The following is a 15663-nucleotide window of genomic DNA, read 5'->3' as shown; positions in this document are numbered from 1 at the left end:
ACTATAATAAAAAGTAGCCAGCATTTGTTGAGCACTTATTATATGCTTCACCTCATGTTAAGTGCTTTTGCATTGAATATGTGATTTAATATGTAAAGCGATTTTATTTTATAGATGTGGAAACTGAAGTTTAGAGAAGCCAAACCCCTTGTGAAAACTACACAGCTAACGAGTGTCAGAACCACAGTGTGAATCCAAGAACTTAGACTTTTTTTTTTTTTTTTTTACTATTGAATCATGAGTGTTCACTAATATGCAGGTAGTTAGCCCTTGAACAATGCACAGGTTCGTGGCACCGACACCCCACATGGTAAAAAATCTGCACTTAACTTTCAACTTTCCCCAAACTTAACTACTAATAAATAGGCTACTGTTGATGGGAAGACTTACCAATAATATTAACAGTCAATTAACACATATTTTGATGTGTTATACGTACTATATACTGTATTATTACAATAAAGGAAGCTAGAGAAAATAAAATATTATGAAGAAAATCATCAGGAAGAGAAAATTCATTTGTAGTAGTGCATGGTATTTATCCGAAACAAACGCACGTATAAGTGGACCCATGCAGTTCAAACCTGCATGTTGTTCGATGGGTCAACTGCATATTAATTGAACACCTAGTGTGGGAGCCAGCTTCCAAGATGGCCTCCTGGTATTCACCAGGACGTTGTCCTCTACCAGAGTGAATAGGACTAAACTATGTAACCAAGAAGATATCATAGAAATAACACTATGTGACGGTCTCAGGAGGGACCTTGAACAAGAACAACTCCCAAAGTTCTGACACACATAAACTGTATGAGAAAATTCATGTTTCTTGTCATTTTATGCTACAACCTCTGGAATAATTTGTTACACAGCAATAGGTAACTGTTGCATTTCATGTGTGTCAGGCACAGTCCTGAATGTTAGAGATACAGAAGTCAGTAATACAGATAAAGTTCTTGCTCTCATGGGACTTGAAGGGCTCTGCAGGAAAAGGGTAATAATCCAAATGAGATGGTTAATTTTATGTGTTAACTCGACTGCACGAGGGTTAAATATTATTTCTGGGTATGTCTGCGAAAGTGTTTCCGCATGAGATTAGAATGTGAATTGGAAGACTCAAGAAGGTACATCTATCTTCCTCAAAGCACATGGGCATCATCCAATCCATGGAGGGCCGGAACAGGACAAAAAGCAGAGGAAATAGAAATTTACCCTTTCTTTGTGTCTCACTGTTTGGACTGGGACGGCTCACCTCATCTTCTTCTGTTCTCAGACTGAGATTTACACCCTTGGCTCTCCTGGCTCTTAGGACTTCAGACTTGGACTGAATCACCAGTTTTCCTGGGTCTCTAGCTTGTGGATGACAGATTAATGATCACATGAGCCAGGCTCTCATAATAACCTTACCTCTCTGTCTCTATCTGTCTATCTGTCTCTATCTTTCTATCTATCTATCTATCTATCTATCTATCTATCTATTATCTATCTATTTCTATCATCTATATCTATCATCATCATCATTGTATCTATCTATCATCTATTATCTATCATCTATTTCTATCATCTGTATCTATCATCCATCATCATCATCGTCTCTATCTATCTATATATCATCGTCTATATCTATTTCCTATTGGTTCTTTTTCTCTGGAGAACCCTAATATACCATAAATAAGTAAATAAAGGATAAGTAATCCAATAAGTAATCACTTAAGACAAAATTTAAGCTTTATGCGGATATTTCAAATACAGTGAGTTGATGACGTCATATAATTTGGGTGAGTGACGGAAAGACTCACCAAAGTGTTAACATTTAGGCGGGGATCAGCAAGTTAGAGAACAGCCAAGAAGGTGGAGAGCATATAGGGAGAAAGAATGACTAGTGAAAACACCCAGGTGAAGGACGGAGCTAGGCCAGTGTGGTTGATCAATAGAAACAGAAGGGCAGGGTGGAAATGAGGTCCAAGAAGAGACAGAGGCAGGTCATAAAGGGCCCGGGGCACCATCAGGAGTTTGGGTCTTTTTAACTGAAGTATATTTAACATACCATGTTGTATTAGTCGGGCGTACAACATTGATTTGACAATTCTGTACATGACTCAGTGCTCACCTTGATAAGTGTGGTCTCCCTGTGTCGCCCTTTATTTATTTTATAACTGGAAGTTTGGACCTCTTAATCCCCTTGACCTATTGTGCCCATCCCCCCGCCTACCTCCCCTCTGGCAACCACCAGTTTGTGCTCCGTATTTAAGGGTCTTTTGTTTTGCTTTGCTTGTTTGTTCATTTGTTTTGTTCTGTTTTGTTTTTTTGATTCCACATCTAAGTGAAATAATACGGTATGTGTTTTCCTCTGATTGACTTACTTCAGTCGGCCTAATACTCTCTAGGTCCATTCATGTCGTTGCAAATGGCGAGATCTCATTCTTTTTTATGGCTGAGTAATAGTCCTCTGTGCACATATATCACATCTTCTTTATCCATTCATCTATTAATAGACCTTTGGGTGGCTTCCAAATGTCTGTTAACTATTGTAAATAATGTTGCAAGAACACAGGGGTGCATGTATCTTTTCAAATTCGTCTTTTCATTTTCTTTGGGTAAATACCCAGCAGTGGAATTTCTGGTCAAATGGCATGTTTATTTTTAATTTTAAGAGGAATCGCCGTACGTTTTCCCCCAGTGGTTGTACCAGTTTGCCCTCCCACCAGCAGTGCGCAAGGATTCCCTGTTTTAGGAGTCAGGGCTAGAACCAGATTCAAGAGAGGCTGTTCTTAACCAACAGACTGGGAGTTGCACAAGGGCTAAAAGGGGTATTAAGGTCATTGTCAAAGAACAGTCTCCATTCATGGATGGATGAGTCAGGGAGTAGGTGAGTCATTTGCTTAAAGTCATACCTGGCTCAGTATTGACAACTGCATTTTAGAGTTGTCTTCTGTGTCTCTGGGGAAAAGCAACTTGTCTATTCAACTCGAGTGCCCAGCGCTTCCAGGGAGAGAGTATGGCTGCAGCATGTTAAAATTTTCATGAAGGCATTCCAGAAGGAGGAGCTGCGAATATAACCTTGAAACTATCCAGAAGGAACGTGTGGTTCTAAGGTACAGTTTGTAGTAAGGTGCTTAATTCAATAAACATACATGCCAGGCTACCCTCTCCCTCTCTTCCTCCCTCAGTTCTTATCTTTCTTTTTTCCCTCCTATCTCTCTGCAAGTATTTACCCAGGCCCCACAATGTGCCAAGCGTTATTCTGGGCGTTGTGGATACAACTATAGCGACTATTCTTACATTTCAGCCCGGGTACCTACCTCCTGGCGATGGGGTCATGAGCTTGAGGGCATGGACCCAGTGTTGCCTTTCTTTTAATTGTGGTAAGATATACACAACAAAAATGTCACCATTTTTGCGATTTAAAGTATATATGCAGCGACGTTTAGTGCATTCTCAACGTCACACAACTATCGCCTCCGTCTCGTCCCAAAGAGTTTCCATCGCCCTTAAAAGAGAGCTCATGCCCATTGAGCAGTCACGTCCTGTTTCTCTCTTGTCCCGGCCCCTGGCAACCATCAACTTGATTTCCATTCAGTCTATGGATTTACCTATTTTGGATATCTCATATAAATGGAATCACAGAACACGTGGCCTTTTGTGGCTTCTTTCACTGAGTATAATGTCTTCAAGGTTTGTTGTGTTGCATATATCAGTTCTTTGTTCCTTTTCGTGGCTGGGTAATACTCCATGGTATGGTTATACCACATTTTGTCTACCCATTCATCAGGTCTTAGACATTTGGGTTGTTTCCACGTTTTGGCTACAGCAGATAGTGCCGCTATGAAACACGTGTACAACTTTTGGTTTTGAGCATCTGTTTTAGCTCTTTGGGGGTATATACCTAGGAGTGGAATTGCTGGGTTATGCGGTAATTGTTGTCCAACGTACGAACGAGCCACTAACCTTTCTTTCCACACTCTCACATCGTTACATTCTTGTGCTTCCTGGCAGTGAGCTGGCTCAGTCTAGGACACAGTATTTGAAATGTGAATCTTTTAAGGCATGTATTTTCTTGATATTTCTCTCTCTCTCTCTCTCTCTCTGCCTGTATGATCCAAACATATCGAAAGATCTGAGTTATAAGTCTTTGAAAATTGGGTTTTATGATGGAGACTGATGGCAAATTTGGTGGTGCTTCTTGGCCCTTAAGTCATTCTGCTAATAATGTTTAATTTGAAATTTAAACAACATATTTTAAAAAGGAAGGAAAGTCAGTGATAATTCTACCACCCTTATTAGGATAACAATATTCAATGTTCCATTCTGTTCCAGTAGATCTCTATACACTATATACTTATAATCAGAGTATAGACGTAAATGTAAATTCTCAATTTCTTAGCTAATGCTTTACTAGAAAATTTCTATGTGACACGTTCTTCATAATTATTGTTAGTGACTGTATAATACATCATCAAACGAATTTCTCATACCTGACTTAGCTATTCTAAGATCATCAGGTATTTAGATTATCTGCAGTTTCTCAATACTGGACATTATTCGCGGCGCCTGGGTGGCTCAGTTGGTTAAGCGTCTGACTTTGGCTCAGGTCATGATCTTGTGGTTTGTGAGTTCAAGCCCCACATCTGGCTCCGTGCAGACCGCAGAGCTTGCTTCAGATCCTTTGTCCCCACCCCCCTGCCCCTCCCTAGCTTGTGCGCTCTCTCTCCCTCTCTCAAAAATAAATAAACATTAAAAAAAATTAAAAATATTGGACACTATTCTGAGATCCGTATTCTAATGCGTATAGATTTTTGTGCAGAAGTTATCTCTTGAAAACAAAGCCTTTGAGTGAAAAGGTGTATTTACTTGTATCACTTCTTTCTTTCTTTCTTTCTCTCTCTTTTTTTCTTGTTATGTTTTGTTTTAAGTAGGATCGGAGCTTGAACTCATGATCCTGAGATCAAGACCTGAGCTGAGACTGAGAGTTGGAGGCTGAACCACCTAGATGTGTTAACACAAACCTTACAGGGTCTAAGAGGCTTCGAGGACCAGGTAACCCAGAGGCGGGTGAATGGCAGCCCTTGTCGAAGGCCGACCCGTCTGGGTGCCCTCCAGAGCCAGGTGTCACGAGCCCTGCCTTGTTCTCATGGCAAAAAGAGGAAACAGAAAGGAGAGACGGGGCTTCCTACTTCTTTCAATACCTGATCCTCATTAGGTTTGAAGCAATTCTTTGTTGTTGTCGAAACTGGTTCTTTTGTTCAGCGTGAAACTTTCTGCGGGAGGAGAAGGACCTTAAGGCCGGCGGTAAGTTAGACGTGTGGGATCCTTGCCCCCTGCCTGGTGTGAATGCAGGATTGGGTGGCAGGCGACGAACGCGTGGCCCCTGCCATGGGTACGGACTCACCTGCCTCTTCCCTCTGGGAGAGCCGTTCCGGGGACTGGGCGGAAGGTCCCCGTGCTGTCCTCGTTTGATTCTAGCCAGGAGCACGGAGAGGTCAGGGCTCAGCTTCTGTGTTAGAAAGGCTCCCTTTTCCCTTGCTAGATGCAAGTTAATGCAATCCAGCCCTCACATCAGTTCTTTCTTTTTTTTATTGTCTAAACCATACACAACCCAAAATTTGCCACCTTAACCATTTTCAGGCGTGCAGTTTGATGCTATTAAATACAAGTCACCTCCGTCCGTCTCATGCGCTTTCCATTTTATGCAGCTCAAACTCTTACCCTTAAAACAGGAACTCCCCGCTCCCCGTACCCCAGCCCCTGACACCCTTCACGCTGCGTTCTGTCTCTATGAATCCGGCTACCGTAAGCACCTCCTGCGAGTGGCATCGTATGGTATGTCTTTTTGTGACTGGTGTATGTCACCAAGCATCATGCCCTCGAGGTCCAGCCGCCGGAGCAGGTGTCAGGATTTCCTTCCTTTTTAAAGGCTGAATAATACTCCATCGGATGTATCTGTCACTCTCTCTTCACGCGTTCGCCTGTCACGGACACGGGTTGCTTCTGCCTTCCGGCTCCGGAGATTAGTGCTGCCGTGAACACCGACGTGCGAATATCTCCTCGAGCCCCTGCTTTGAATTCTTTTGGGCGCGTACCCAGAAGTGGAATTGCTGGATCCTATGACAATGCTATTTTTATTTTTGGAGAAACTCCATGCTGCCTCCTCTAGCAGCTGCAACATTTACATTTCCACCGGCAATGCACCAGTAGCTACCCCGTCCTTTCTAAGTTACCGGGATTACGTAAACGTGGCAAGATAGAAAGAGGCTGACTTTTCCAGGTAGCCTTACAGAGCAGGCAGGAGAAGTTAACCCCTAGGCAGCCACGACAGGCCAGATGAACTGGGTCGGATTGGCTCTCTGTTTCTGCAAAGGGCTGGAGTGGTACAGAGGTTCCGGTACAACGTTGTGTCTCTAACGCTGAGACCTACAGCCACTCTTGGGAGGCCCGTGGGGTCTATTTTTTAATAACCTGATTAGGGCTTTTTAATATTTTAATTTAGTGTGACAGCAAGGTTTATAAGCTTATTTTAGACTGCGAAGAAGGAGGCCTCTTTTTATTTGTCTTAGAACCATTTCAGCCTTCATTGGGTACTCCAAATTCTAGCGGTTGCCAAAAATGTGTTCTCCACGGTTACATATCTAATGAGATTATAAAAATAGTGCTGTCTGACTGCTGCTTCTTCCTAGATAGTATGTTCTCTTTTCTTTTTTTTTTAATGTTTATTCATTTTTTGAGAAAGAGAGAGAGAGAGAGCGGGGAAGGGGCAGACAGAGAAGGAGACACAGAATCGGAAGCAGGCTCCGGGCTCCGAGCTGTGAGCACAGAGCCCGACACGGGGCTCGAACTCATGACCGCAAGACCATGACCTGAGCCGATGTGGGAAGCTCAAGCCACCCAGGCGTGTTCTCAAAGTATGTTCCTTAAAAACACTAGTTCCTCAGGATATTATTGGACAGTACATGTAAAGAGATTCGGATTTCTGTCTAATTACGTGAGCGATCGTGTGACTTTCAAAAGGGGACCCTACCTTATATCAGCTCTCATGCTTATTTACCTCGGGGTCATTATTTTGGGCGACCATCTCAGAATACTAGTCTTGCTTGGGACATATTTTGAGACACATTCCTCTAGGCAGACAGAGCCTCATATTTTTATTTTTTCCTTACATGGCGATTTCTGTATTCCACGGGGAAGCAACGTGACTGTTTTAGACTCCAGCGGAATTGGGTCCATATCCTGCCCCTTCTGTATGTTAACCACATGTGTCTGAGAGAGCTCTTTGCTCTCACCAAGCCTCAGTTTCCTCCTTGGTAAAGTGGGGGACATTTTAACCTCCTCACAGAATTAAGTGAGATAAAGAACAAGGGTCGTCATTGTGCCAGCTGAGTCATTGGCCCTGTTGTTGCAACCCTACATCTTCCATTGGAAGGTAATGCTTTTTGGCTGTTGCTGAAGATGCTATGCTCTTTTCTTGGGTGGTAACAAGTTCCTCCAAGTCTATTAGCTAAGTTCAGACTGTTTTCCGTCAGATGCTGTTGTGACACAACTCATGAGCCTGGGCCATCACATCCACGAGCTCAGCCATCTGGTCTGACACAGCACCAATATGGTAGAAGGCCATCCCGTACGTTCATCTGCACGTTGTGGAAACCCACAGAAGTCCGTTCCTTTGCTTCCCCGTCAGTCACCGTGCTAGCTCTTGTCTGACATTGACCCATGGAGTCTGATTCTCGTACTTGTTCTGAGGATATTTGGTGTCTCCTGGCGTGCAGACCTGGTATCTGATCTCCCCTCCATTTCCCCTTTGCAGCCTCCCGTCCCCAAATGACTTCATTGACTGTGTTCCTGGTGTCTCTCTCTTTCTGTGCTCACCCAGAACCTGCGCATTTCTTCAGCTCCAACGGCACTTTCTTAGTGCCGACAGCTCGTGGAGACCTGGCCTCCCTCCGTAGATAAGCGTTTCCTTCTACTCTTGTGCCTTTGTGGGCTCTCCTGCGTTCACTCAGCGAATATTGGCTGCGTGCTTTATGTCGCAGATCCAGAGATGGCCACGCACAGTTTCTGCTCTCGCTGTATTTCCAAGGTGCTCCTTCCCAGCGGGAGTGGAGGGTCGCTCTCCTTCCATCTCTACTGACTTGTGACCTGCCCTGGCCAACAGAACGCAAGGGTGTTCTGGACCTGGATCTTGAGAGGCTCGGTAGCTTCTGCTTCTGTTCCTTCTTGGAAGTTTCAGTGAAGACAGTTGGGATAGACGAATGAACGTTGAGAAGCCGGAGAGAAGTTGGTTGCACGGAGGAAAATCAAGATGCCCCAGCCGAGAGCGCTAAGGCTTTAGACGCGCCAGCGGACCACCTGGGATGTTCTAGCACCGGGCGGGCTCTCAGGAGAAAGCAGCCTCATCAGTGGTCATGCAGAGGAGGAAAAAACCCTGCTCGGCCGAGCCCGGCCAACCGCAGAATTGAGAGAAATAATAACTCATCGCTGCATTAAGCCAGGGGCTGGCAAACTCTCGGCTAAGGATCAGATGGTAAGTAGTTTAGGTTTAGAAGGAGGGCTTCATAGTCTCTGTGGCAACCGGTCAATTCTGTCACTGCAGCCAAAGCAGCTGTAGACAATATGTAAATAAATGAGCGTGGCCGTGTTCCCATAAAACTTTATTTACAAAAAGAGTTGGCAGGCTGGATTTGCCTGCGGCCCATCATTTGCTGCCCCTGTGCTCAGCCACTGCATTTTGGAGTGGCTTCAAGAACGCGGTAGATAACCGAAGCAGCCTACCCGTAGGCTCCGGGCACCGTGGCTGTGGTTGAAACACAACTGTCAAAATGACAAACTCATTCCTGCCTTCAGGGAGCTTGCAGCTTGTGCTAGTTTTATGGAAAAGGAAATCAGAGCCCGTCACTCCTGGCCAAATAACCCCCAAGCCTTCAGTCCAACTGGCAGGAGCTCAGCAAAACGGACAGGCGCGAAAGGAACGGGCCGCCATCAAAGCTGACGACCACTGAGGCACGGCGGACCGCTCCAAAACTCGGTGGCACGAGGCAACCGTTATATTACGCTTATGAAACGTGTGGGTCGGGAATTAGAGAGAGGCGGCTTGTCTCTGACCCACGGGGTCTCCGTTCCAGCCGGGAAGACTCCGTGGCTGGGGGTGGCTTGTCATCTGGAGGCTACGCGTCGTCGCTCGAGCGTGTGGCGGTCAATGTTGGCCGTTGGCCGGGTTCTCAGCAGGGGCTGTGAGCTGGACCACTTTCTCGTGGCCCGAGCTTCTTCAGTCGGGGTGGCCGTAGGTGCTTCCAGACTCAAAAGGGAGTGGCCCAGCGAGCCCGATGAAAGCCTTGGCAGGGTATTGTTTTTAGTGCGTTCTACGTGTTCCGTCACTAAGACCGGTTCAGCTTCAGGGGAAGGGGGCACCCGTACTGCGTCTCCATGGGAAGAAAGTCGAACAATTTACAGACATGTTTACACCTCAGCATCTGATATCGGTATATAAAGAGGATCGAGCGATTCGATTTCGAACAGGCCTGTGAGTGCCGAACATTTCTTGTGAAACACGATCTGCGTTCACGATGATTTGCTCATTACGGCTTTGGAGAATAGATAGCACGGGGAAATTGCGCTCGCGGATGTCGTGCTAAGTCCTTCCTGGATAGGGCCCGAGTTGTTTGCCTTTTTCACAGCAGCTCAGTACAATGACAGAGAGCATGACCGTCCCGAACTACTGTCCCAGCTCTGCCGTTCGCTTGCCGTGTGGCCGTGGGCCGCTTTCTTAACACATCAAAGTGTTAGTTGCCTCATTTAAAAAATGGAGGTAAAAAATATTACACTTCCAAGAATTGCTGCAAAGTTCCAACGAGACAAATCACGTGGGGCACCTGGGTGGCTCAGTCGGTTGTGCCTCCGACTCTTGGTTTCGGCTCAGCTCACGATCTCATGGTTTGTGGGTTTGAGCCCCACAGCTGGCTCTGCAGATGACAGCAGGGAGCCTGCTTGGGATTCTCTCTCTCTCTCTCTCTCTCTCTCTCTTCCTCTCCCCCGCTCACGTTGTCTCTTTAAATAAACTTAAAAAAAAAAAAGACAAATCATGTAATAGTTGGTGGGTGCACAATAAATAGTGTTATCTTAAAGCAAACTATTTTATGAATTTTGAGCATTTAGTAAGTCTTAAGGATAAGAACAGTGATAAAATAACATAGAAAGGAGCTAAAAGTTACAAAACATCACTGAAAAATCCACTTATTCTGAAAGCAATTTTAATTTTGGTAAATATATATATTTTTAAAATTTATTTACTTTCAGAGAGAGAGCTAGGAAGGGGTGGACAGAGGGGGAGAGAGAGACAGAGAGAGAGAGAGAGGGAATCCCAAGCAGGCTCCACACTGCCAGCACGGTGCCTGATGCAGGTCTCGAACTCACAAACCGTGAGATTACGACTTCTGCCGAAATCCAGAGTCGGATGCTTAACCGACTGAGCCACTCAGGTGCCCTGGTAGATACAATTGTAAGTTGCAAGAGGTCTCAATACTCCTTTTATATTTAGAGACACAAAATTATGTACATACACACATTCGTAAACACACACATATCGACACACACACAATTTTACACGAATGGCATAATATCCATGGCATCTTGTGACCTTTTAAAATATATACAAATTGTTCCGTCTCTTTAAACAAAACAAAACGGTTCACTAATTTCTCCCACCCCTCCCCCTCCCCCTCTGGCAACTACCAATCTGTTCTCTGTATCTACAAACTTTTTTTTCTTATAGACATTTTTTTTGTTTGTTTACGACTTCCGAAAAAAATCGGCACCGCATCACGAATGTCTTCTCAGAAAGGTGTATGGGTCTCCACCACCGTTTGAAGAACCAACAGTTCGACCAGCCACTGTACGGACTCACAGTTTAACTTTTGCCAAAGGATGGACAGTTAGACGGTTTCTTTCTTCCTTTTTTTTTTTTTTCCAGGCTACAAGGTAGCAATTGTGCACTAAAGTTGGTAATAATGATACCCTTAAAACCCGAACTCAGAAAACTAGACTAGTAATCGTCTAGGATGTTCAGTTGTGCCATGTTTTCTTCAGCTGGACAACTGTGCCCTTTACCAGGAAGGACACCCTATCAGTAAGCCTTCAGGTACCCTGACGTATCCACGGGCCTTGTCATGAGCCCCCTGGATGCATCTGACATTCTCTCCAGTTACAACCTCTGCCTGATGTCCTTGGCTCCTGACTTCTTACTCATTTCCTGTCTCTGGCGGGTACCTTTCTCATGATGGCACCCCTTTAGCAGACACACGACCCTCCTTGGTGTTCACTTGCATGGGCCCCTGGCTTCCAGACATCCCAAATCCACCCAGCATGAGCCCCCAAGGCCAGCATTTCTACTGGACTTTCCCAGTCTCATGGAAAGGGAGTCACCGATAAGAAAACCAGAAACACTAGGGCACGTGGGTGGCTCAGTTGGTTAAGCGTACGACTCTTGATTTTGGCTCGGGTCGTCAGATCAAGCCCTGTGTTGGGCTCTGTGCTGAGCCTGTTTGGGATTCTCTCCCTCCCCACCCCCCTCTGCCCCTCTCACATGCACTCTCACAAAATAAATAAATGAACTTAGAAAAAACCAGAAACATTATTAATTTTTTTGTGTGTTTATTTTTGAGAGACAGAGCGCAAGTAGAGGCAGAGTAGAGGGAGAGGGACACACAGAATCCGAAGCAGGTTCCACGCTCCCAGCTGTCAGCACAGAGCCCGACGGGGGCCTCGAACCCACAGACCGTGAGATCATGACTTGAGCTGAAGTTGGATGCTCAAGTGACTGAGCCACCCAGGCGTCCCCCAGAAACCTTATTTTAATGGTAGGATCATTGTGTATCACTGAAGAAATCCCTCAGAACCTTTACGGCTAGCAGATTTCTCAGAGGACTTCTGGTCCAGTCTTTCTGCTATGAGCAGCTAGCAGAGGGGATAACCCTTCACACAAACACGACGATAAAAGGCCAAAGGTGATATATTTTTAAAAGCAAAAAAAAAAAAAAAAAAAAGCCATTGGAATTTAGAAGGGAAGGGATGTGCTGATTGAGAACCGGGAAATGCCAAAGTCTCCCACTACTGTAGGACAACGTTCCTACAGGGATTTCTTCCATCTAAAAATTAGATGAAAATAGATCTTAACTAGCGACAGAATGATAGGTTCTCTGACCTGTCTCCTACTCACTCGATGAGTGATTCTGAATCCTCAGAGCTCATGTCTTCTGTAAAACAGGACTAGCATAAGGGTTACCTGGGTAACGTCAAAAGGCTTTGGAACACGTAGCCTTCTCATTGCTACTGTTACAAATATTTTTCAGAGCGACCTCAAAGTAGCTCCTGTCCTGGTTTTCATTGTTGAGGTGCCCAACATTTGTGGAGTACGCTAAACAGTGTGAAAGTGGCTGCTTACGAAGGTAATTCCCTTACTCAGAATTTCTTTTCCCTTGGACTAGATGACAATTCGAATATGCGCAGTTGGAAAATTTATAAGAGCTGGAAGGTAGAAACGCCCTGATGTCTATCAGGGGATGAACAGATAAATAAAGGTGGTGGACCCGTGTGATGGCATAGTATTCTGTCGTAAAAAAAGATAGGCTGCTTCGGCATAGATGACCCATAGAAACACGATGCTAAGTGGAAGGAGCCAATTACAAAAAGACCACAGACTATATGATTCCATTCCTATGAAACTTCCAGGGCAGGGAAATCTGTACAGGCAGAGTAGATTAATGGTTGTTGAGGATGCAATAACTGAAGAGTATAGGGTTTCTCTATAAGGTGCTGAAAAGGTCCTAAAACTAACTGTGCTAATGGTTCTACAGATCTGTGAGGGCACTAAAACCACTGATACGTGCACCTTAAATAGGTGAACTGTTTGGTACGCGAATTACATAATGAAGAAAGGTGTTAAAAAAAAAAAGATTCTCCATTCAATGACCCAGCAAAGCCAGTGATAAAGTGAAAGCAGAAAGAAGTCGATTTCAGCTGACATTCCTAAACGACAAGCCGGGAGGAACGTTCTTCCCAGGAAGAGGCCACCCCAGCTCTATGGGGCTGCCATTTCCACTCCAACTGGGCCCCAGGCAGCAGACCACCAGTAAAACCAAGCCAGGGGCACTCGTCTCCATTGATCAGTGAGTGACCTGGGACACGATCCCACCCCCATCTCCCTTGATCCCAATCTCTGAAATGTTCTAGGTCTGGAACAGTGTGGCTCTTGTTGGACTGAGAAAGAGAAAGTTTCGGACTCCCCACCTTCTTCTACGATGCATGGCTCTCTCTCTCTCTCTTTGTGAAATAAGTTATAGGAACCTGCACACCGTTTTCCTCTATTCAGAAATACCGACCCTACGTTTGGTGGACATTTCTCTCAGGTTTTTATGACATCGCAGGCATTTCAGGGGAAACCGTGAAAAGGAGATATCAGAGGCTGCTGTCTGATGCTTTTTCATTGCACTTCTTAATATCAATATCAATGTTCCGGAGTGTTCTATAATTCTAAGGCAATACTGTTCATTCATTTTTTATTTGCATTTGGACAAGGCTTACAGAACAAATTTGCACACACGTTTAACTTTGGCTCTTTAAGATTTGGAATTCAAATTATCTGGACCCAATTCAATATTAATATAACACAACCCCTTTTTACACTGGGTGTGTTTCAGAGGGCTTTACAAATAGGATCTCATGAGATGATGTTAGCAGAAAGAGAGCTGGATCAGGAATTGGGAGTCTTGGGTTCTAGCTGTAACTTTCCCTCCAACTAGAGGTGGGGCTTTGGACGCCCCATTTATTCTTCCCGGACCTCAGTTTCCCAATTTATAAAATGGGTAGATGGAGTTGATGACCCATGAGATCCCTTCACATCAGATATTTTATGACTCCGTGTTCATTACCGATGGTCATCTTGACCTGGCGCAGAGAATTAGCTAATTAGTGCCAAAGAAAACAAACAGGTGACAGTTCACGAGTGCTGGAAGCTTCCTACGAAAAAAGGCTTAAGTTTCAACTTTTCCCCGTGAGTCCAACCAGAAGAGTGAATTTTACTCTCATCGCTCTGTGCTTTCAGTTTTGCAAGATTAGAATTCCAAATACACCTCCGACAGTGTTTTGCTTGCGACTAAAATGGAGGGCCATGAGTTGACAACGGGTACTGTGCTATGGTCCGGGTCACGGCCAAGAGCAGTAGTGACAGCATCACCTGCAGGGCTGGTTAAACTACAGGTTGCCAGGTTTCCTTCCCAGAGTTTCTGCTTCCTTAGGTCTGGAGTGGAGCCTGAAGACTTGCATTTTAATGAGGACCCGGATGCTGCCATTTTAATGAGTACCCGGATGACTCATTTTAATGAGTACCTTGCTGCCACTGGCCCAAGGACCACACTCTGAGAACTGTTGAACTAGAGGTACGTTGGCTCAGTGAGATTGGTTTGTTTTGCCTGTGCCGCCAGGGAAAGACCCAAGTGTGTTCCCAAGTAATTAAAGAAAAGGGATTAGTTTGCGTTGGACACTTCCTCTTCTCCTGTTTATTTTCTCTGATTAATTTCTAGCATGTCTTCCGGCTGCCTGGCCTGGTTGGAGAGTCTGCCTTCCAGGGGCTCAGACTGGGACGGGTGGAATGTCTTCCTCAAAATAGCCAGGAAGCAAGGAGACGGAGAAGTCATAGTAGTTGGAGACGGAGAGTTGCATCTTCTGCAACCAAGAAAAACAATGTTGACAGGGAGAGAGGAACCGTCTACACAGCTATATGTGCCGGTGGTCCTGGTCTCCAACACTCCGGGGGGCTTGTTCACCAAAACCAGTATTCCCTTTTTCTTGAACATGCTAGACATTCTTGCAGCTAGACTGCATTTCCAGCTTCCCTTGTTAGATGCGGTCAAGAATTAGTTCTTTCTTTTTTTTTGTTTTTAATGCTTTTATTTATTTTTGAGAGACAGAGAGACAGAGTGTGAGCGGGGGAGGGACAGAGAAAGAGGGAGGCACAGAATCCGAAGCGGGCGGGCTCTGGGCCCTGAGCTGTCAGCACAGAGCCCGATGCGGGGCTCGAAGTCACGAGCCATGAGACCGTGACCTGAGCTGAAGTCGGACACTTGACCCACGGAGCCACCCAGGTGCTGCATAGGAACTCTCGAATTCTTAAATAAGTTAGAAATGTGTATCTACTCTGTTGGAGCTATTACAAACTTTGGGTCTCATTTTTACTGCCTCCCCCTTCTAATCAGTAAACATATATTTCATTTCTCAATATTAGAGGGCTGAGCCGTGGGGATGGGAGAAAACCAGAGTTAGAACTAGATAAATGAATATCAGATCCTAAAAAATTGTTCCCTCTAGGGTAAGATTAAAGAAGAGGCTCTCGGGGTGCCTGGGTGGCTCGGTCGGTTAAGTGTCCGACTTCGGCTCAGGTCATGATCTCACGGTCCACGAGTTCGAGCCCCACGTCGGGCTCTGTGCTGACCCCTCAGAGCCTGGAGCCTGTTTCAGATTCTGTTTCTCCCTCTCTCTCTGCCCCTCCCCTGTTCATGCTCTGTCTCTCTCTGTCTCAAAAATAAATAAACGTTAAGAAAAATACTTTAAAAAAATAAAAAATAAAAAAGAGGCTCTCCTGACACTTATGGGGCTTGTGAGTAGGGCCCAAAGAATTTCGCGCGG

This window comes from Lynx rufus, unplaced genomic scaffold (genome assembly GCF_022079265.1).
Source record: "Lynx rufus isolate CCGP_SWC_20201006 ecotype Redwood Valley unplaced genomic scaffold, mLynRuf1.p SCAF_27, whole genome shotgun sequence".
Classification (NCBI taxonomy): domain Eukaryota; kingdom Metazoa; phylum Chordata; class Mammalia; order Carnivora; family Felidae; genus Lynx; species Lynx rufus.
This window is presented reverse-complemented; position numbering follows the sequence as displayed.